Raw genomic sequence first — 24,218 nt, 5'->3', positions numbered from 1 at the left:
CTCTCTCTCTCTTTCTCTCTCTTTCTCTCTCTTTCTCTCTCTTTCTCTCCCCCCTCTCTCTCTCTCTCTCTCTCTCTCTCTCTCTCTCTCCGACTCTCACTAGTCTTTCTTTCTGCCTCTCAGTCCCTCCATCATTCTCTCTATTTCTCTCTCCCGTTTGGCTCAGTCTCTGTCTGGGTGAGGCTTTTCAACCCACTGAAACTTTGGCCCGGAGATGATCAAAACAGGACGTATGAGACGGGGGTTCCAAGGGCAACCTGGCCCAAACGCACATGTTGTCGCTCAAGTCAAGTTATCAGTTCCCCCGTCGAGTGAATTCTAAACAGCACAGAAGCAACACAGAGGGAGCCTCTGCGTTGGTGCAGGTGGGACCCTTCTGTCCTGACAAGGCCGCCTGCAGAACTACCTCAGCGAGGCCACAGCTGCAACAACACGTGACAAACACAACAAACCAACTGTTTCACACATGGATGAAAACAGTGGAGTTGGAAAGCTAACCAAACACCTCATGAAGCGATTATTCAATGTGGCACACAAGCTAATGAAGCTGGGGGGTGAGAAGTACTTTGGGGCTCCTGGTTAGCTCAATACTTCTCCTCACCGCCTCACCCTTGGCAAGCCCTGGCCAGCACTGGTAATATATAGAAAATTCCATGTTTGTCATGGCTGTCTACAGAGAGTGGTCGTTGAGATAATACATACTGTGTTTAACGGAGAGGTCTCACTTGACCTTCTCATCTGCTTGGCATCTTGAGGTCCTTCAGCAGAGCTGAACTAGGAGCCACTCAAGCTCCAAGGTGAGGGAGCAACCAGGTACCGTGTCTTTGAAACCTTGTCATGGCATCCCACTGTAAACACACAAGCTCCTGAGACACGGACAGTGGCTCTAGCTCTGATACACGGGTCATTTCTGCTTTGCTTATTGCCCCTTCGAATTGTATCCGTGCAACTTTCACGTTTTACAGTAAAAAGCCAAACACAGCCCCAACATGGACACAGCATAGACTCACCTCAGAGTTTAAAGGCTGTGTCCCTTCATTTGTCAAGAGGCTTGGCAGTTGTTTGGCATTTGGAGTGGAGTTGGAACTGTAATTAGTTTCATGCCTCCCTCTGTGAGGCCTCCGACATTACGACAGGAATCCTAGTAAGTTCATGGAGGAGTTGAAAGCCATCACTCCTCCTGCAGTCAGCCAGGAAGACTGGCTTCAGCGGAACACAGCCTTTTGTTAGTCCACTCAGAGGAACGTGGCCCTTATTTTCTTTCCATGTCCTCTAAAGGGGAATTCACTTTGTCATCCAGTCTCTGTAAGGTGCTTGTCACATTAATCACGCATTCATCCCATGTGGAAAACTGCGTGTGAGGAAAGTATGTGAGAGAAGTGTTTGTGTTTTTGATTTTTTATTGTTGCTTCAGCAAAGTGTGACATGTTGTAATACTCACTGTCTGTTTGAAGTCCCAAAGGTTTCCCTCACCCATTTCAACATTTCGTATTTTGATTCCGATGTCTGTTTCTGCTGCATCTATTTTCAGAAATCAGCTCCATAAAGACACATCTGTTCGTTCAAGAGGGGAAATGCAAACAGTAGTGGCTGCAGCACCGGAGTCATTCAGTCATTCATTGTCCAATCAGCTGACATTGTGACCACTGCCACCAGTTATTGATGAGTAATCAACACACATTTCTGTCTCACGGCTGACAGGCTCCAGAAACCTGTTGTCTACATAATGAAAAATGACAATCGTGTGCGTCCCCTTTGATTGATTGGACGGTGCAATTACTGTCTGCTCGCTCTGTTCCAGGCATGCCCCCCCCACCCCCCCCAACCCCAATCTTCCGCCACCCTGCGTGACATTTCCATCTCGTCCCAGATTAATGTGGCACCGGCAGAGCGGAGAGCGGAATTTCACTGGCAAATTTCTCTTATGAATCAAGTGTACTCCAGTTCAGTGACACGTACAGTGTACTGTAGGGGCCCAAAACGCAGCCCAGTGTGCTGTGCACATGCATGCGTGTGTGTGTGTGCGCAGTGTGTTTGTGTCTGAGTGTGTGTGTACGTTGATGCTGTCATGCGAGCCTGCCGTGCGTGCCTTGGAGGAACCGCTCAGGGGGGTGTCTCCCTGTAAACACCCCCATCCCAACACCCTCTTTCCTGGCTTATTGGTTTTAAAGGGACCAGTTCAGATATTGGTTTGTGGCCCAGGGGAGTGCTCCTTGAGGTGCCCACTGGAAACAGAGAAGGAAAGCAGAGTGTTGGCCCTTTGATTTACAGCCAGACTTTAATTGGGTTGTAAAATTAAATCCAGAGCTGTTTCAGGAATGCCAAAATGCCCTGGCTTGTTTACAATGAGGAGTCCCACAGTCAAGGACACAGCAGAGAGAAAAAGGGGAAGACAGATAGAGAGAGCAAATATGTTTGTGTGTGAGAGAGAGAGAGAGGACACTCAGGAGTAGACAGCAAACTAAGTGTACAGTATGTACATGTACAGCATACACATGTACAGTATCTGAATAGAAACAGTATATTTGTGTGTGAGAAAGAGGGGGGACACAGAAAGAGAGAAAAGGCAGAGGAGCAGAGAGAGAGAAAGAGTAGCACAAGGAGGAGAGTTGAACTAAGTTTGGTCCATCGTTTATAGACCTGGCAAGCTGGGTCTCATCCTGATTGAAACAGCCTTTAGTTCATTCCAGTCCCACGTCAGTCTGTCTGGGGCCAGCTACAGCCCACTTATAGATCAGGACCAATCCACAAGTACATACACTCAAGTACATGACATCCGTAGACCAGACCGATGTTCCAGTACACCCGTACTCCCTTGCAGCCGGTTGAGGACGAGCAGCCTGGGGGATTGAGAGCGCTGGCTGGGCACTGCTAGCTGAGCTCAGCTCACACAAACATACGCGAACACAAACAAAGCGTAAAGCACCGCACTCCCCTCCCTCCGCGGTGAAAAGAAATGACCTTCGCGGTGAGGCGGGTTTTCCCCAGCAACAGTCCCCCATCCTCGGCCTGGGCCCACGGAGGAAGGCGCTGGGATCGGGGGGGGATTTGATCACCGACGATGGGCTCATTTGGGCACGATGAAGACTGAGCACCGCAGAGAGTTTGAGGGGAAGCAGGCAGACCCACAGGGGATGTCTGGAGTCTGGACGCGTTCCGTCGCTGGCACAGGGACGAGGAGAGAGGCTCCAAGGGAGACAACAGAGAGCGTCGACGATAAGGGATTGGGCAGAGACTACACACCGCCGGGTGTGAAGAGGTCATGTGGTTCACTGCTGATTATCTATGTGAGTTAGTGGGTCCTTAACGCCCTATACCCTAACTAAGAAAATGTCCCCCCCTTTCAGCCCCCCCTCCCCATCCGCCTCCAAACACTAAAGTGTCCCTGATTCCATAACACAATTAACATAGAGAGCTCGAGCACCCTGACTGCATTTATCTTCATTGGATCCTGGGGTCGTTAAAAAAGCATTACATCACGGTACAGTGTTTAAATCCGGAGCAGAGCCATTGTTCATGCCGACGGCATTGCCCTCCAGATGAAGTTAGGCCTGCTACTGCAGCGGATGCAGAACTCTTGAACCCTCATTATGCCGTTCCATTCCATCCAAATATCATTCTTCTTTTTGATCATTTACGTATGAGCTCTGGCTGCTATCGTTTCTATTATGATTAGGAGAGTCTTGCTTCACATCATTTGCCTCGGCAGTAAAGTGTAATTAGGGGTAGAGGTCTTGAGGAAACACCATCGATGGAATGACACGCATTTGACTTCACACTCTCACACTTGGATGCATTTCTGGGAAATTTCGTGTTCTCTCTCTCTCTCTTTCCTTCTCCCTATCCATACTTCCATCTCTTCATCCTTACCCCTCTTTCTCTCTCACACTCCCATCTCAGATGACTCATCAGCCTGTATGGTCCGTCAGCCAAAAGGTGGAAGAAAGACGTTATCTAAATAATCCCGCTCCTCCACCCCTCACCACGGTACTACCACGCCATGCCCAACGAGCATCACTGCACATGCAACGCCACCGGGAGCTCGTTAACTGTCATTTGTAGCGGAGGGGCCGTTGGAGAGCAGGCGACATTAGCAGCACGCTGGTTCCTTTGACGCGATAAGCTCAGTTCAGAGGTCTGGGCTCGCGGCTCAGCCTTCCTTCGCTGTCACTACAAAGCCACGGCGGAGCAGAAAAGAAAGAGGAGGAGGGGGGGGGGGAGGAGGAGATGAGGAGAGAGAACGAGTTGCTCTGTGTCTAATTAGCTATGCAAATCCGCGTGCTGGCGGATTGAGTTTTTGAAATGAAATTGGTGCTTTGGATCTTCTGTTTCTTTTTTCCTTCTTTTTTTTTCATTTTTTATCTCAGTTTTCTTTTTCTGGGTTGGTGGAGGGGGTTTGAACATAGGATTTGGAAAGCTTTCCTACCAGGGTCTTGTCCTCCTGACTGAGCCTCCCCCCTCAACGTTTATCTAGCCGCTGTCAGTCCTTTTAACCCACCAGCTCCACCCGACATTACTAAATACTCTCCATCCATCCCAACACCATTCAGTACAGGCTAACACGACTTGACATCCTCCACATTGCCCAACACTGCCCAAGGCTATTCAGTTCTGTTGCAACACTATCTGACACCATCCGAAAAAAATTACATTGCTCAGCTTTATTGAATGAAGTGAGAAGGGTAAAGGGCTGAAAAAGAACATATATATTTTAAAAGGAGGCTCAACTAAAAATGCCTGAGCACTGGGTTTCAGTAATATATGCTTTGCGTTTGAAATGCGAGCGTTTATTGTGAACACGAGAAATATGCATGACTTCAATGCTCTACTACATCTTACACTGTATATTGGACAAATACTGCAAGGGTCAGCTTGTAATGTCTTTGGGCAAACCAGACCATTTCCGAGGCCAAAACCCCACAACCTCAGAGAAAATCTCACCTCAAACAGCGTAGCTGTAACCCTAATGCTGGATGGGATGTGATTTCAGGGTCCTGCAGGGCCAGAGATTTAGGGTTAAACAGCAGAGGGATGCCTGTACGCAGCGCCGTACAGTAATGAACACAACCCTAATCCCCTACACTATGTTTCATCGCCCTGTTTCAGCCCAGCAACAAACCTCACATTGTAAAGGGGAAAAAAAGGCAAATCCTCCTGCTTCCCAATAAGAACGTCGTTGCCTTCTCGTAAAAGTGAAGCGGTAATTGGACCGGTGTGTGTCCTGACTCGCCACATCAAAGCTTCCCGCCGGAGCATGCAGGCATTTAGCATGTCGGGGATTAGCTTTAGCTGTTACCTGCACACGGGGATGACCTAGTGCTTACACGTGCGGATCAATGTTTTCAGTGGGCTGATATCTCCAACTTTGAAACACATGCACGGCAGACTCCCCGTTCGCCATTGTTCTTCCACGCTTCCGTGAAAGAGAAGGGAGGAGGAGAGAAGAGAAGAGGAAAGAGGAGGAAAGGAAGGCAGAGGAGAGGAAGGGACAGGAGAGGAGAGGAGGGGAGTAAAGACAGCGGAACAGAGAAAAGCAGGAGAATCCATATGCTGACAGTTGGAAGCTGTATGTGACATGAAGCAGCCCTGGATGGAACGCCTTCCATTTTGTTTGGGGTGAACTGACAACTCTAATGGTTGCAGTATCACAGGACCTGGAGTCTTTCCGTCTGTCTGCTCTGTTTGGATCTCTTAATGGGCCCGGTGCTCGGATTGGGTCACGCCAATAAAAGCCTGTTTTGGACTGAGATCACAATGTAAACTGTCTAAAAGTTAGATACAAGGGTGCACTTGTGCACACTTAAACAGCCCGCACATTGTCATTATCTCCCACAGGCAAACACACACGCAAGCATACACTTATAGCGTAGGTACACACAGGTAAGTACGCACAACACACAAGCACACGCCACCCCCTGTAATTCACCACACTTAGGATCACCCCACAACTGACAAGGGTCATCTAAGGTAGATCCTGCCACGCCCCTCCTCCGTTTCCAACAGTCCCCCATCATCTCAAACCCCTCTAGTGATCAGAGCTTGCCCGGGCAGCAGGCAGTGCCGTGTGCTTCAAGTGGAGCTGGGTCACAACACGTCAGTGAGAGTGGAACCTCAAGCTCCAAGCGGCTTTCACAATACCAGAGGCCCGTCACTGTTGCTCGCCTTCACAGTTATGAAACGTTGCATTTCCTGGCTGGCGTTCTGAAGGAATTCTCTCAAACCGATTTTGGATTTGTTTTGACAGCCTTCCAGTGATCTGTTACGTTCATCTTTTTAAAGACACACTCTGTGTCAGATATTGAAGTCTATGTGTCTTCTGCGGTCAGTCATTGTACATTTTTTTTTATTATTATGGTTTTGCTGTCAGCTAAACTCTGGAGATGTTGTACATTGTTAGTCACAACCGCTCACAGTCAGACGGAAACAACAGCTTCCACATGGCAAGATAAGAGACATTTTCAGCTGCTTTTTAAACCACTCGTGCCTATTTTATGGGGTGCGATGTGATGCAGACCACATTCCTGCATGTTCCAAGAATAACAAGTTACAGATGAGTAACAGTGAACAGATCATTTAATGCCGTGTTTAACACCGGCAGTCTGAAATAATGTTGGGGGTTGTAATCATTCCCACTTCTGAATGAAACTGCTGGCCATCCTCCCAATGTGAGACATCGGCACCTCACGTGTTCCGGAACAATATCGAATGGTCACATGCTAGATAGAAATACTGTCCCTTTCAACAGTAACCAGCAATACCAGTAACCAGCAGTACCAGTAAGATTAGAATTTCAGTAAAACAATGCCTTTTTATTGACTATGGTTCCTAATGAACAATTCGGGATACGTTTCTGATGGTGTGTGTGTGTGTGTGTCTGTGACCATGTCTGTGACCATGTCTGTTACCATGTCTGTGACCATGTCTGTGACCATGTCTGTTACCATGTCTGTTACCATGTCTGTTACCATGTCTGTTACCATGTCTGTGACCATGTCTGTGACCATGTCTGTGACCATGTCTGTTACCATGTCTGTGTCCTGGCCAGGCTTCACAGCACCTAATCCCAAGCAGAGTGACACAGCGTGAGCTTCACGTCTGGGGTACCGACCCATTAGCCTGCATTCTCTGCATGGATAAAGCCCTTACACCTCTTTATAGCGCAGTAAGCTGCAGGCTCATGTGCCGTTTAGGCTTCGCCAGATCTGCTGCATTAGGTGTCAATGAGTCAAGTGGAAACGTCAGGCGAGCAGAGGCACCAGCGCTAACTGCTCCGCCTGTGGATCAGTCTGGGACGCTCGAGTGGCATTCTTTCCGTAGGTGAGGGGACAGACTCCTAATCACGTCGAAATCCCAGAGGGATTTCGCACAGACTCGGGGGAGCTCAGCCGCAGAGAAACCGCACAGCGGCGGGCGTCATGGGGAGGAGCCCAGTCCGTGTTGTTGGAAGTGGGGTTCGCGTGCGTCCGTAAAAGCCATGTTTTCCTAGCTTTGCCGTAGCTCCCATAGTCCCTGTCTGTCTCTCCACCACCCGTGGGAGGGACTCAGCCTGCCACCCAATGACAGCAGCTATTATATTTGATTGGCAGGCCACCCAGACAGGGGGGGTTACTGGCATAAGTTTGTGATCCAGTCATGCTGATGATATACAAGGTGTGTATGTTTACATAAATAGCTCTACTGGCTAGCTGGTTAAATGTTCCATACAGACTTAGGTTTACCTTGGTTCTCATTATGACCTAATCAAGACCAACAGTTACTGTACATGTTTGAAGGCAGACTAACTACTTCTGTTTGTACATAAAGTGGCATTAGCTCAACTTTGGGAGGGGTGCCCACATATATAGTCAGCATTTAGTCCAGACAGCTTCTTCTCTGGCTCTCTGACCGGCTGGGGTCGACACACATGCTCGGCCGTCGCCAGCATTAATCATAACGAACAAACAGGTCCTCTCCCAATCCGTGACAGGCTGCCTGCCAAAGCAGCCAATGAGAAACCTTGTCCAAAGCTGCTCTGACATAAGCTCAAGGATTTCCCAGGTGTCGCTGAGCCCATGACATCATCTCGCTCGAGAGCACAATGAGGACTTTGAGAGGCGCTGGTGGTGGAGCAGACAGCGAACCCCCCCCCCCCCCCCCAAAAACGAAACATCGATCAGCAACAAAAACGGTGCCCTTTAAATAATACGGGGGGAAAAAAGGAGATGAGAGGCAAAACAGCTAGCAGCTGAATCCCCTTTTGCATCTGGAAAATATTAAGGTTGGTGGCGATGGTGGTGGGGGGGTTAAGGGGGGTTAAAGGGGGTGCGGGGCAGAGACACGTCTGACAATTTCGGGGTGGCGTGTGAGGGGTTGTGTATGAGGAACGATTGTGTGACGGATGTGGGGGGTCTGGGGAGGGGGCGGGGTATACATATCCCCCCCCCCCAAAAAAAACAACGCTCTTTTCTCAAACGCCACACCGCGCGCTCGTCGTATGGCCTCCCAGTTTTCCTAGGGCGGGGGCTGTGTTTCTCAAAACAAACGGGTGTTTGTGTGCGAGGGCCCGAGCCGTCAGCTTTGCCTTATTAAAACGTCATTGACTATTAAACTGCATATTTATGCACTGCTAACCGGGACCTGATGGCATGGCTCACACGGTCTCTCCTTCGCTGGCAGGCTGAGTCAGACACGTCGTGTCAGCCAGAGATAAGGTTTATTACAGTGTGTATGCACAGGGTCTCTTTGATGGATGCTCCTCCATTATTGGTGTGTCCTGCTGAGGCAATATATTCCTGGCGGTGTCATAAAAGACCAGGTCTAAATTAGTTGTGTCAAATTGGGCCGACCGAGGTGGCGGCCCTATCTGCGTGTCGAAATGAGCTGGTGTGGTGAACTGGTGAGGGGGTGGGGGGGGGGGGGGGCAGTCCTCCACACTCACAGCAATAGGGGAGCTTGGAGAAAGTTGAATCCCCCCCCCCCCCCACCACCATTAAATGATAGCTTTTCCAGTCTCTATGTAAAATAGGGAGAATTCCTCCCTTCCAGTCTCTGGGTGGCTATTAAGCAGGGCAGAGGGGAGGATTTCTGGGCCACATCTGTGGGTTTAGTTTGGAGTCCCTCCTGTACATGAGCTGATAGGCCTAGTGTATCTCCCAAGGACGGACAAAAAAGACCATTTAGAGAGAAAAATGTATCCCAACTGGCCTTGGTCTGCGTTTCACTCCTCACATCAGGTTCCTTGAGAGTCAACCGGTAAATCACCTTGGTAATTAGCACACGTCCCTCTCTCTCTCTCTCTCTCTCTCTCTCTCTCTCTCTCTCTCTCTCTCTCTCTCTCACTCCCACTCTTTCTCTCTCGTTCTCCCTCCCATCTGCATTCCCCATCCTTATTACAGGTGAGCGTGAGTCCAACCGCCTTGGCCCGACTCGCGTTTTGATCACCTCGGTTCCCGCGGGCGCTAAAAGTGAAGAGAGAGCTTTGTCTTTTCCTCATTCCTCGGTTGGCAGCCGATCAGAGTTGGCGGGGGGAAACTAAATGATATCTTTCTTTCGTGCATTGTGTTTCCGTGTTTCGGAGGAGCTGCTTTGACGTGGTGTGTGTGTGTGTATGTCGGGACTGAAACATTTTGGCCGTGTAGAAGACAAGAGGACGGCGGGCGGGAGGGAGGGAGGTAGGCCCACCGGTGGGGGTATAGGGTTGGATACCGAGGGGGCCCTGGGAAACATCAGCGTACCTAACTGCAAGCCCAGATGTGTCAGCGGTCAACGGAGCCAACACTGTCTCTGACCTCTGATCCATAAGCCTTGTCTGTGTCTAGCGTATGGGGTAGTGGTGCTGATGGATCTCTCTCCATATTGGTTTCCTGTTCCATAATAGGTTTAGCAGTATCTCTCTGTGTGTATTGGGCCCAGATGATTGAGAGCTGAGGCAATTAGAAGTCTGCAGGTTCGTGCAATGTTAGGAATGATTGTAATTATTTACTGAAATGACCATCGAGACATGGACATTATGGAGCCAGACAGGCTTTCATCTCAGCATTCAAACCAAAACAAAGCAACAACAAAAAGTTTGTTTGCAGTTTGGATGTCAGCCCAAAATACTTTTAAACAAACTTACAATCATTTGTGTTTTCCAGATGACTGTTTTGTTCATGAAGGCATTTATAGCACTAAAGCACATTCAGCTGGCTTGAGTCGAAACACCACCTTAGCAATGTGCAACCATGACACACCTTCACAAGTCTAAGTAGTACCTTGCCACAAATCCGCTCAACCTACATATTTATTCAGGAATGTCCCCCATCCAACCGTGCGCGCATTTAACAAACAATTCTTCCTCGTGGTTTCTGAAAAACACATCAGTACTATTCTAGGAAATGCAAATGACAGTGCTGTGTCAAATGGCTTCAAAAGCATCTCCTGTTACAACGCGGGCGAGGTTTTGGAAACAGCATGTAGCTCATATTCCACAGCAAGCTTCCCTCCCTGAAATCTGTTTTTTTAAGAACTTGATGTTTCCTCAGTCTGTCCCTGTCCCATACTGTTTAAATGACCCCTGGATATGGTATGGGTCTGTAACAGAGGAGAATGCATGCCTCATCTCATCTCATATACTCAGCAGAGCATGAGACTGCAGGTTAGCTAGCTAGGACTGGGAGGAACAATCACATTGAATATAAATTAACTCCAGGAAACTGAATGACGACCATAGCTAAATGGAGGAAGAGTTATTTGACCAAAACAACATGTGGTGATTCCCTGTTGAACAGTCGACAGGTTTGACAGTATTCGGTCACAGAAGTAAACAATAAGTGATTCGCTGGCCTCGGCTACCCACAAACCACCACACACAAACACAAAGCCGGAACAATACATCGCTGTCCTTTGATTATGCATTGTGGCTAACAAGGTATCTTCCATGCTCCACCTGATATTAACAAGTCTTGAAGGCAGAAATGTAATTACACTTTGGGGTCTCGGGAACAAACAAAAAAGAACAAACGGGATATACCAGTTGGATATAGATGAGGTATCTGTTTGTTCCAAGACACAACACCAGAGCTGATACTGACATTGACAAATTGTGTTCATTACATATTTTCCAAATGAACGAGCAAGCTTCCGTGTGAGGTAAATCACGTGAGTGTTGGGCCGAGAGGCTAGCTCACTTTGGTCCTTAACGTGAACGATGCCACTGTATCACACCTGAAATATGAGAAGTTTACTGCCCACTTGACGATAAACAATGCCCGTTCCACCAGGTCTAAGTCCTAGAGAAGGCTTGATGTAATACACCGGTCTTTTTCACATGCTCACTCACACCCAAAATCTGATCATGCACATGTGCACTTGTCCATCCACAGTGTGAAATCTTAACACAAAATCAAAGTTTTTTTTTTTTTTTTACTATAGAGTCAAATTCCAATCTAGGAACCCGGCGACAGGGCTGTCTGATTCCTCAGAGGACGTCTGGTTACACCTGCTGTATCGCTATCCCAGCCATCGCTCCAAGCACACAGACAAACACACACAGACACACACACACAGACACACACACACACAGACACACACACACACTCTCTGCAGTTCTCATGATCTCAGTGTGTATCCACAGACCCGGACAGCCAGTTGAGTCTGGCGTGTTTTTAGTGTGTGCTTTTGCCCCCCCCCCCCCCAAAAAAAAAAAAGACCGAGCCAGTGTATAGACTAGAGGAGTGTATGAACAGGTGTGGTTGGGGGCAGGGGGTAAAGGGTGTAAAGTCTGGAAAAAAAGCAACCTTCCAGGAGGATCTCTCTTCCTTCCCTTCAAACGGCCTCCTGTCGTTTCTGTTTGTCATTAGCAGGAGGACTGTTTCCAGAGGTAAGGTAATATCCGCTGTCCAGCAAACACAGCCCTCGCTATCACCGCATCTCTGCTGATATAGCCCTGAGGGAGTTCATTAAGAGAGGGGGGGCGCGTGGGCGGGGGCTCTGCATACATCATGTCTGACACCTCCACGTCCCGACGTCTGACAGCCCCCCCCTCCGCCCCCCCCCCCCTTTTTAACTGGAGACAAATTTTGACTCAATTTGGGCTCAATAATCAAACAGACGTCGAAGCTTGTTTATCCTGGAGCGAGTCTGGACGGGAAGGTGCTCATCAGCTGCAGGCTGAGGTGGGCCGCGTCCTCGTTAGATGATCTCTCCGGTAGACAGGTCTCACACGCCGTGGCCCCCGGTGCTGCACCCCCACCCCCCCCCCCCCCCCACCGCCCCCCCCCTCTACAACCACATGTGCAAAACTGATCAGGACTCGGTTTACATGAGCCATATGAGAGTTTGTCGGTTGTGTGACATAAAGCACGATCGTCGACCGCAATGAACAGTGTAGCTGACTGCAAACCCTGAAACCAGACCTGTTTCACATCCCCTTCAGAGACACGTACCGGCCAAACAGTCGTTGTATCCAGACAGAAAAACACCTGATTCAACAAATGATTGACTTAATTGATCCTATCTGGGCGTCCTCCACACATACGGCTGGAAACAGAACCCTCAAACTAGTCTCTAGCCCTCGGAATTGACACACCGCAACAACAAAAAATCCCCACTCAGTTAGCAGCGAAGTTCATTCAAACGGACACACAGTGGCTCTCTGCGGTCTCATCGCTCTCCGACATGGCTGCAGAACCCTCTGTGGTGCTGTGTTTGGCTTGTCACTGAACAAGGAGAACGCCAGGAAACGGCATTTCACAATGTTCACATTGAACTTTTTATCATGAACAAGCTCTGTCCAGCTCCGCCCCAATGGAGTCACATGACGCATCATCGGCGCTAGTTGCCCCAGCGCCGACCTCCATGTGATGTGACCCACCCGGCAGAAACACGTCCAGGGCTAGGAATGGGAGCAGAGGAGAGTGGGGTCAGGGGGTCAACGTGGCATTGTTTATGTAAGAGCACAATCCATCTAATGCTATTGTCAACTTATTCACTTATCCAAGGGCCCGGCCAGGGAAAGAGGGTTAGTTTAGCAATATGAGATATGTGTCCCATGTTGCATTCCTATTCAGAACAATGGGGGGGGAAATAAGATTAGACTGATTCAATTGTTATACTTTGAGTATAACAAACCCGTGTATCACTAGTACAGAATATTTCATTTAGTAAATATTGCAATCCAGCTTTGGTGCCCTGAAAGGCTGGCCAGCCATGTTAAGGTTGGCACTTTGCAGAGACAGTAAACTCAAAGTCACCGTGACATAATTTCCTCTCTCTCTCTCTCTCTCTCTCTCTCTCTCTCTCTCTCTCTCTCTCTCTCTCTCTCTCTCTCTCTCTCTCTCTCTCTCTCTTTCTCTCTCTCTCTCTCTCTCCCTCTCTCTCTCCCTCTCTCTCTCTCTCTCTCTCTCTCTGTCTTGCCCAGTGCATTTGGTGATTGGTTTTGAGAATTGTTCTCCCACTTGGATATGATATACCATATTTACCATATGCACCGTTAACCTCCAACAGCTTGTCTTTGAACCATGGCCTGCTTACTGGAAGCTGGAAATACTCCCATAACCCACCCACCCACCCACCCACCCACCATCCCTCTCTCTCTCTCTCTCTCTCTCTCTCTCTCTCTCTCTCTCTCTCTCTCTCTCTCTCTCTCTCTCTCTCTCTCCCTCCCTCCCTCCCTCCCTCCCTCCCTCCTTCCTTCCTTCCTTCCTTCCTTCCTTCCTTCCTTCCTTCCTTCCTTCCTTCCTTCCTTCCTTCCCTCCCTCCCTCCCTCCCTCCCTCCCTCCCTCCCTCCCTCCCTCCCTCCCTCCCTCCCTCCCTCCCACCCACCCCTCCATCCCTCTCTCTCTCTCTCTCTCTCTCTCTCTCTCTCCTTCCCTTCCTCGCTCATAATCAGCATCCTGCTGCCTCTCAGAGGAAGGAATGTGTTACAAAAAAAAACGATCTCACGACCTGCATGCATTAGACAAACAAATCAACAACCATCCATGTAATCCACACATAAACGTGCCTGTTATCAACGATGCCAACTGCGAACTGTCAATTAAGGCTCATTTTCTTTTTTTATAACGTGCTTCAATTTTTCTGTAATGGGTGGCAATTATAATTGATCTGATCCCACATTCATTTCAAGGGTAAAGAGCTTGCCTTATAAAATATGTATCTTCATTCCTTAGGGTGCAAGAGGCACTATTATAGAGATGGTGCAAACACAAATCAACATTCAAGCTGTGTATCAATACCTCCTCTGGATAAACTCCACTCAAAGCCTCCCCCGTATGAAAGATTCCCTCCCTTACTGTTCCCACCAAACATGACTTTTACTGTAAGACAACCCTTTGACAGATCACATCATGCTGATGTCTTGTTGGAATGTTAAATGTTGTTTATGCGTGAGAGGAAAAACAGTTCCTCAGTAGGGCATCCATCTGATTAAGAGCATGATTTATTTGTGTTTCCGTCGTTTCTAATAGGAAGCCTTCCTCTTCAGGCCAAGATGATGAGACTAAAAACAGCACCTCGTGAATGACCGGCAGCTGTGTATATATAGGCAAATACATTTCCTCTCACAGCGGAAAGAGGCCTTTTTGGTTTGAGTGAAACATCGAATATATCCTGGGCTAGGCAACCACGCAAAGCTGCAGGCCAGTCCACCAGCACGCCACTTGATAGGTTTGCACTCTGTCATGTCATAAACATAGAATATATTCTGGAGATGGATTTCACCAGTCCCCCCATGCATGCTATATCATAGTATTGTCTGCAAAGCACAGCACCTTAGTTCTTGACTGGAGACTGAGTGGAGGCTGATGTCACAGTCTACTGGGTGGTATTGGAGGTTTTATCCTGCTCCGACTAACTCCTTTAATTGAGCTCTTAAGTGGTGGGTGCCACTTTGGTCTGATTCAGAATGAGACATCTTTAAAGTGCCTTGCTGCAGCTTGTGAGCTCTGCTTGTGGGGGAAGTAATAATATTAATCACAATGCACCCCATCTTAACTCTACCCATGTGTTATTTAATGGTTTACAGAACAGCATGTACCTCTGACAATTCTTTCCTATTGTGTGCATTAGGTCGAGATTCACAGAACAGTATGGAAAATCGTTTTTGTCTACTGTTCCGTGTGTACATGCAACAGAAGCCAACTTCTTTGAACCTTGAAATGCTTTTGTGGTATGGCTGTTTGACCCAATCTTTTGGCAATTCGGAGCAAAACAATCTCAAATAGGAACGTTTGCGGCCTTGGATTTCGAAGATATAGAAAGCAGCAGCGATTATGCTGGCAGTAAAGATGTCTCCTCTGCAGTGACAGGTCCCAGACCTCAGAACATAAACCTGTCTTGAGATGATGTTCAGGACTGAGACACCAAGTCCGACGCTGGCTGACCCATCCAGACATGGAGGCAGAGGGGTGACCCAAATCTCAACCTTGCGTAATAACACAGCACTGTTAAAAGTACATTTCGGAGGAGAACAAGCCCCGCTTGGTGAGAAAGGTCTCTTGCTAAATCGATAAAACACCAGCTACACGCAGATGATTTCACTGCTCTTTTGATGGGCCGTGTTACTTTGCAGTGTCTCGAGAAATGTCTGTCATTTTGTGTTTGCATTGTCTTGAAAGATACGATTCCACAAAGCCTGCGTCAGTGGAACCAAAAGAGCCCACAGTCATTTGGATAAACGGCCGAGATGAAAGCGAGATTTCGTCGTTACATGCCTTCCAGACTACTCGCACATTTTAGTGAAAGCGCCGGTGACAGGGTGTGCAATTACAAGCTACATCGAAGGGTTTTTGTTTAATTGAAGAAAAATTTGTGTCCTCGCACAAACGGCATCACTTATCTCCGAACGCTGCCGCTCCCACTAGCAGAGTGCGGGTTTAAATCACCGATACGTATCTGGAGAATCTTGACTGACTGCTTCCGAGGACCGTCGATGCTGGAACAAACCCCCTCCCTCCTCCCAGAGAGCCTCCACAGCGAGGGCGACCGACGGAAGGGGTGGATGTGAAAACATTTGACCTCTGAGGGTTTGCTGGGCAGCCCTGGGGGGGGGGGGGGGTTAGGGTCCGGGCAGCCATGCTATGTCTCTCCTCCGACAGGCAGGGTGTGTGATTTGTTAAATGTGAGCCCCCCCCCCCCCCCCCGTATTCTGCCCCCTAACACAGGGACATCTGGCTGAAGCCGTGCAGCCCTGTGTGATGGAGGTCTCCGCTCTCTTTCTGGCCCAGTGAGCTGTGCAGCATTGAAGCACTGCCTGCACATTCTCATGCTAATACGCCAAAGACCGGAGCAGATGTGAAACATTTGGTTTCTGTTCTTGTTCACTTGTAAAGAAATAATGGTGCCGTTATCATTCTTTTACTTTTTCGCTGTTCCTCTCTGTGTTATAGGAAAAAGAGAAGCAGTCGCGAACAATAGAGGCCGTCTTCTTTGGTGGCCTGGTGGAGCAGACTGACGTTAGCATGTGTGACTGTTGCAAGATGGAGTGATGTACAGACATCCCATGTGCTGCTCAGGAATGATAGAAGAACGATAATTAAGCAATATGCTGGTATCAGTAGCATACTATATAAATCACCATATACTCAGAATCAGAATATAAGGAAATATGTCTGCATGTGTGTTTTCCTGATTGGTAAGTTTGACTAATACAAATGAAGGGGGGATAGTCTGCTTTAGTTAGTACAGTCAACAGGTTAAAGACAATGCTTACGCCCTGCTGGCACATCATTGGTTCTCTACGTGCCTCTCATACCTATGTAAGAGGTTTCAGATTCTCATTGGGTCCTTCGTTGGCAGTCGGCCCCCCCTGTCTCACAGAAGTTCCATACAACAACTTGCACACGTGTGAGGAGGCAAGAGGTGATTTAGCTGCCACCCTCAACAGACATTTTTGCTTCATCTTATTTGTCCTATTATCTGGAATTTACCATTTGTAGGAAGGTAAAAATGGTCTCGTTTTAAATACATTGACATAACAAATATGTTATAATATTATATTTAATTTATATAGTTAAATTAATTACTTACTTTAATGGTGAACGTGAAACATAATTTATTCGAGTAAAACCATTTCTTTGCAACACACGTGAGAGTTATTTTTGAGGCAACCGCGTGCAAGGTCTAATCCACAGTGGATGCACACCCAGAACGAGCTGTCTGTCCTGTCTTTCTTCATGGCAAGACCCGATGATGTTTGTCTAGCATGGCTATGGTTCCTGAACAAACGACCCACGGACCGTTATGGCTATTAGCCGCGCTTATTCGGACTCCCTGTCCCGAGGCATCTTTAAGAAATTCGTGGTCATGCTGTGCACACTCCTCACCTCTGTGTTCCTCCTGCACTCCCTCGTGGACCGCTGCACCACTATGCCGACCCCGGTAAAAGCCTCAACTCAAGTCGTCGGGTTCCTCGCTACGGAACTGCATGACTTGAGGTCACTGAAGAGAAAAAGACTGTTACAAAAATGGACTGCTAAGTCAGACTTGAGCCATGACAGCGCAAGACGCATTTCGCGGTTCCAAGCTGCCGACGCGGAGCATGTTTTGGTCGGAGCCCAGGTGGATGATCCAGAGTCGTATAGGCACATATCCCTGGATTTAATTTCTTCGAAAATAATTTCACCCAGGTTCATAGAAAGGATTGAAGACTCAGTTAAACTCAGTCCGCTGGGAGAGGGGACCAAAAAGCTGCCCCAAGCCCTTATCATCGGAGTGAAGAAGGGAGGGACGCGCGCTCTGCTCGAGTTTCTCCGCGTCCATCCCGACATCAGAGCGGTGGGAGCCGAGCCGCACTTCTTCGACCGCAACTATGATAACGGGCTGGAGTGGTACAGGTAAAAATGCAAATGCATGGTCTAGTTCTACAATTTGTGAAATGTATTATTGTTACTATTTTATGATCATTTTGGCTGTGCGTTGCGCTATACCTACTTCCTATAAGCCTAATTATTAACTATGAACAATACTTTTTTCAAATGGTTCACAAATTAGCCTTAAATATTAAAACGTATGACTACGTAAGTGAGATGTGATGTGATCACCTCAAATCATTGAAGCTATATGGCAAAAATCTGCAAAGTTTAACATATCGTAAATATATCGAAATGTTTGAAAGTAAACACTTGAATTCTCTAATTGCTAAATGAAGATGGCCTATAAACCATTCTATGGTCATGTCATAGCCTATAAAGTAAATTTACGGAGTATAAAATCATATCAAAATATAAATGATACTGAGGTTGTGTTAAGTCATTTCTTTTATCATTTTTTAATAGTCAATTATCAATTTAAAAAGTCAATTCATTTACACGTTTCCTGATCGATACTGTTATTAAAGTAATTATTAATATTCTTAATGATTAACGGAAATTACATGTGGGATCTTTGCAAGATTAAAATTGACTTTTCTCTCACTTTGGGTAGGTCTATAAAGATAAGGCCATAATATGTTTTGCATCAATTGCATCAATGACAGTATATAAATCATGTTATTTATTTTTGTAATCAACACCAAACTAAGTTAAAATTACTTCCCTTAATAAAATAAGTCCTAAACCTTTGTTTGCTTTTAGCAGTCAATTAGAATTTAACAATATTAACACATTAAAATAGTTTCACTTCATCAAGGGTTTCTTTATTAACACAGTCTTAAGATTGGCAAAGGTGATGGTAAATTCTAAGTCTAAGTAGTACTGGTCAGTCAAATCCAGATTTATAACCACACATCTTAACACCTACTCTTCCTTGAATTTGTTAAAAAAGTGTTGTTAATTATAACGAGAGGCAGATTATGGTGCCTCACAAAATGTTTATTGGTTCTTTTAGACACAAACAGAAGAGGCTTCAGATAAACTCAACTGAAAGTGTTCCAACGCCTAAAGTCAATCCTGTCTGCCAAAATATAACACTCTGAACACCCTCATAAACGCAATCTCTGTTTCTGTTTCTGTTTCTGTTTCTGTCTCTCTCTCTCTCTCTCTCTCTCTCTCTCTCTCTCTCTCTCTCTCTCTCTCTCTCTCTCTCTCTCTCTCTCTCTCTCTCTCTCTCTGTCTCTCTCTCTCTCTCTCTCTCTTTGTCTGCCATACTTATTAGTTATTTATTATTAGTTTCATCCACATCAAGCCTATGGAACTATTCACCTACTATGGTTTGTGTGTGAGTGTATGTGCGAGAGAGAAGAGTGTGTTTATTTGTGAGGAAGAGTGTGTGTGTGTGTGTGTGTCTGTGTGTGAGCACTCATTCACATTTCTGCAGGGGCTCTCCAGGGAATACTGTCCCCTTCTCCATGGCTGGGTGTGTAATGGGGCATTGCAGACATTGCAGCTCTGTTATTAAGAAGGATTAGAGCCGTAATGAAAGGTTACCTGAGGGTCTCAGGAGGTATAATTCACCTTCTGATTGAGTTAATGCTTTGCAACTCACTCTAAAAAGCCTGTACAAACTTTTACTCTCACCTCCCCCTCCAACAACTCCCTTGCCCCCTGCCCCCTCAATGTCCCAATACCAAAGACCCCATCTCTCGCCCCAGTCAGACGCCTCCTTCTGTGCGCCTCACTGAGAGCCAGGGAACACTGCTCTCTCTCTCTCTCTCTCTCTCTCTCCTCTCTCTCTCTCCTCTCTCTCTCTCTCTCTCTCTCTCTGTCTCTCTCTCTCTCACTCTCTCACTCTCTCGTTTTGCCATCACTCTTTCACACCCTTCTGTTTACCTATTCATCCATTGTGGAGGGTTATATCCATGAGGGTCCAATCTATCCTGACGGGTTGCCAAGATCCTAAGGAATTCCGTCCATGCCTCTGAGGACAAACCTAGGAGCCGGTTACACTTAATGCTCTCCATTAAAATGGGAGAGCCCTTGAATTGAAATGGCCGAGGAGGAATAAATAAGAGTTAGAACAACATGACTGAGTCTCTGGGAGTGCATCTGCTGTGGGGTGAAGCCCTCCCGTCAGACTGCCTCAGCCAGACTCACATCCTCAGTATTAATGGCCACTTTGTGTGTGTTTGCTTGATAAAACCTCACACTCGCTTTAGTCATGTTTGCCTGAAGCCAAGGATTTTTGCCTTAAAAGTTTCTGTTTAGGAGTTTTACTGTGCTAGAGAGTTGTTAACTCTCAACTACGTTTCAACCCTTTTGGACTTCAACTGTCAACTTCAAATCTTTTTTTTTTAAGTATTTTGGACCTCCCAGAAGTTTAAAAACTAAAATCTGACCGATTTTTTAAAGATATATTGGAGAATTAAAAGTAAATCACTGGACGAGATAATCATGCTCTCCAATATTTAAATATCTGTTGTCTCATAGTTTATAAACTAAGTTTAAATTGTCCTGGTGACTGTGGGAAACAAGTCAACATTTTCTTTGACTAATCACCATGTCCAATTTGCTGGAATTATGTACGTTTTTTTTCCATCATCAACTGTGAATTTTTAAAAGTAATGGCATGGCTCTCCAGGGACTTAGACTCTTTGTTTATTGTTATGGCCGATATGTGCATGAATCCCTTCTGCATAGCTCTGTGGGAATGGGACAGACCTGCTTTAACACCTTGCAACTCTTGATGTGACGTGGCGAAGTTGTCTAGTCTGTGTCTCCATCTTTCCTCTGTAGAAGAAATGGACATGTTCCAATCCGAGCCCCATTATTCGTGGAAGGACGCGCATGGGGAATATTTTCACGGAGCTTCACTGAGTTTCGCTTTTGACTTTTTGGGTGTTCCCTGTCTATCGAGCATGTCGCCCTTTCCCGGACCGAACTGAAATTGTATCCACCTGAGGTTTTACAAACTTAGAGCTAAAACACCCATCCTTAGTATAGCCCCAGAAAAATACATATCTCATATTTATCACTACAGTCTGTCTAAAGTCTGTCATATCTGCTCTTGCATACACACAGATGTTCCCGAAGGCCGTAGCTACACAGGTCGACATTGTTAGTGCTGAAACAAGAAACCAGCAACAGTTAAATAGCTTGGTGTTTCATTTCACTACACATAACTCGATCACGTTGTGAGACAATTACTCACGAGTAGACAAGCTTTTGTTGTGGAAATAATTCCTCAAACTGAACACAGGGGTCAGTCCTAACGCTGTGATGTCAGGAAAAGGTTCTACTGTGTTGTGTCAGGGGCCTTCTAAGGTTACCCTCAGCCCGGCCCTCACCTGTTGAGGGTGGGTGGGGTGTGTGTGTGGGGGGGGGGTTGGCTGTTTGATGTCACCAGACTGGCTGGATTAAACAAGACTAAATCATTGAGTGGGTTAATTACCCTTCATAAAAACACATGTGACCTGCACAGACAGAGGTGTCTGCCTGCGGCCAGCTGCGCTCTCTCTCTCTCTCTCTCTCTCTCTCTCTCTCTCTCTCTCTCTCTCTCTCTCCTCTCTCTCTCTCTCTCTCTCTCTCTCTCTCTCTCTCTCTCTCTTTCTCTCTCTCTTTATCTCTCTCTCTCTCACACATATTTCATCTGAGTCAATGTTCTTTCGCACACTTTGCTCTGCATGTTATTAGAAAGGGAGTGAAAAAATAGAAATTGGGAGTTTTTCTCTCTATGAAAGGGATTGTGTTTAAAAGGAAATGTGGTAATGGTACTAAAAAGTTGCCTTAATAATACAATTGGCGCCAGAGTGGGGACCAGTTTGCTGAGAACTGCTCTGTGCATATGGCCTCCTCTCTATACTACCCTGGAGAAAGAAAGCCCCTTACATGTGGGTACAGTGAAAATACATCTCTGTTGGTTTCAGCTGTAATTCAAATGCCATACAAGACCCAGATGTAAAATGTTCAGAATCATATTGCATGTCCTCTGCCTTTGCAAATTCCACCAATGCCCATTTTCTTCATTTTGCGATAATCATTCTTTCTTAGATGAGTCTAGCCAAATAGCTTTGTTGACACGGCTCCACACGTGAAGAAATTCCACAACGAAAATAAAATCCCTCACTCGTCAGCGCTGTTGGTGAAAAGCGGTTTGAATTCCCTGCATTTTCCGTGAGATCCACTTCCAGGCGGGTTCGCATGTTGGCAGCGTTAGGTGTCAATTAAGTGGGTGGCAGTTTGTTGCTCTCAGACATGTCCCTCATCACGGTGACTGTGGACGAGCCCAGAGGCTGTGGATAGCCCGGGTGGGAGGAGAGGGAGGCGAAGGAAATCAGAGCATATCTGGAGTTGTGGTGGGCTTCATTCACGGCCACGGGAGCATAGCTGGGAATGAGAACATGTGACTTTGGGTTGACGCTCGCACGTTTGGCTGACTGGGACGCGGGATGAGGATGCAGGGAGAGGTCCGTGCGTGGTTAGGTCTGTCCTCTCAGGGCTTCCGTACCTGGCTGCTCCAGGCCTCTGTGGGCTTGCTGCACATTGTCATGTGGAAGTGCTGGAGCACACCAGCTGGAAGATGAGGCCGGTCCAAACAAAGAGACCCCTGTGTGTGTGTGTGTGTGTGTGTGTCAGGGAGAGGCGGTGTGCGTCTGTGTGTTTGCATGAAAGTAAGCATGTGTTTAGTTAGTTTGGGGGGGAGGGCGAAACGTATTAGCCAACCCCACTCCTACACCTCCAACCCCCGACCCAGCCACCTCTATCAAGCGCCTCAACCAGTTCCACCCCGCCAACACACACACACACCTACACACCCGGGACTTGATGGTGTCTTTTGATGTGGCCTGATCAGGAGTGGAGCAAGGGCATGGTCCTCACACCGTGGTTTTAAATAGAGAGAGTAGAGCCTCCACTGTCAACATGTTGTCTGCGAGGCGGGAGCGGCCCGCTCTCCCGCAAAGAGGGGCTCCGTGTTGATTTAATACCCTCCCCTCGTTGAACCCGCCGTTGATTTACCGGAGTTTCCAAGGCGCGACGATGCCGCGCGCTGAAGAGCACGGAGCTGCTTGGAGGTGCTGGGGACCACTGGGGGGAAGGAGGGCCCTCGTGTTGCTGGGTGTGAAGGCCAGGCGGAGGGAGCAGGACAGGGAGGTAACCGAATCCCTGTAGACCTCCTAAGCATGAGCCCTCGCCGTCTTGGAGGGGGAGGGGTTTTCTCAAAGTGATTATCATGGGTATCATTGTGAGGCTGGACACAAGGGGTCCCTCACCTTCAGTCGGAGGAATGCAAGCCACACTGCCGTCCCCTCCGCCCCCCTCACCCCCTCACCTTCCACCCTCCCGGCACACCCCCAGCAGCTGACCCTGGGAGGCCCCCGTACTGCGGAGAAGGGGTGGGGTTGTGTGGATGGGCGGGAGGGAGGGGGCAACAGAACTGCCTGTCAGCAGCTGCCCTCTGGCATGCTGGGAATCTGCCCCCCCCCACACACACACACACACCGATGGGAGGGTGAAGACAGGCAGCAGGTGCAGGAGTGATGTGCAGACACCTACTGATCTACCCCCCCCCCCCCCTACAGACGCTCACACCTGACGTTTTCACCTGACGCACCCCTACCCTACCCCTGTCCAGCCCAACAAGGGAGCCCTGTCGAGTAATTTTGGTACAAAATAGCCCCGGCCTCCTGAAGGAACACCCCCCCCTCTTGACAGGAAGGGTAATTGATGGTGGGTAGGTCAGACAGGGCCAGCGAGAGGCCCTACCACCCTCACAGTACAGCCACACCACATGGTAACGTCGGGCTAGGGTTACTCTTGTTTCCGTCGAGTCTGTTGTTTATTTGCTTTGTAGATTAGAGTACACAAGTCGGCAACTTGTTGGACCCCCCTCTGATCCCGCCCCCACTCTGGCTAAACAGCTGCCATTGGTTTTATGAGGTATTAGTCCCAGTTCTAAGCAGTATACATTCTAGGATTCAAATTACAAAAGAAACGATTTAGTTAGCTTGCCTCCTCCCTCTGCATGCAGCGCGCCGACATGCTACGGAGCATTTGCTGAAACCACTTTGTTGATGTCTTACGGGCAGAGCAGCGACACTGATATGACACTTCTGTGCACTTCTGAAGAGACCTTTAGTGATTTACTGTTCCGGGCATTTGTGTGAATGCCAGCGTTGTTTGTTTTTCACCAAGCTCCGTGGAAACCTGCCATGTAATGTTCTCGAGTATTACAAAGCTACAGCCCCGAGGCACTTCACAGCGTTTTCACTTGATACGACTCAAGTCAAATTGAGCAAACCCAAAATGCACAATATTTCTCGCTCCATGGTATATATATTTTTCCCCCCCTCTGGCTGTCCTAAGCTGGAGGAGGTTAAGTGTTATCCGTCCACAAACAAAGAGAAATGTTAAACCTATCATTTGGCACCGTGGGGATCGTGTGTACTA

This window comes from Hypomesus transpacificus, chromosome 13 (genome assembly GCF_021917145.1).
Source record: "Hypomesus transpacificus isolate Combined female chromosome 13, fHypTra1, whole genome shotgun sequence".
Classification (NCBI taxonomy): Eukaryota; Metazoa; Chordata; class Actinopteri; order Osmeriformes; family Osmeridae; genus Hypomesus; species Hypomesus transpacificus.
The sequence above is the reverse complement of the archived record's forward strand: the minus strand, read 5'-3'. Positions refer to the sequence as shown.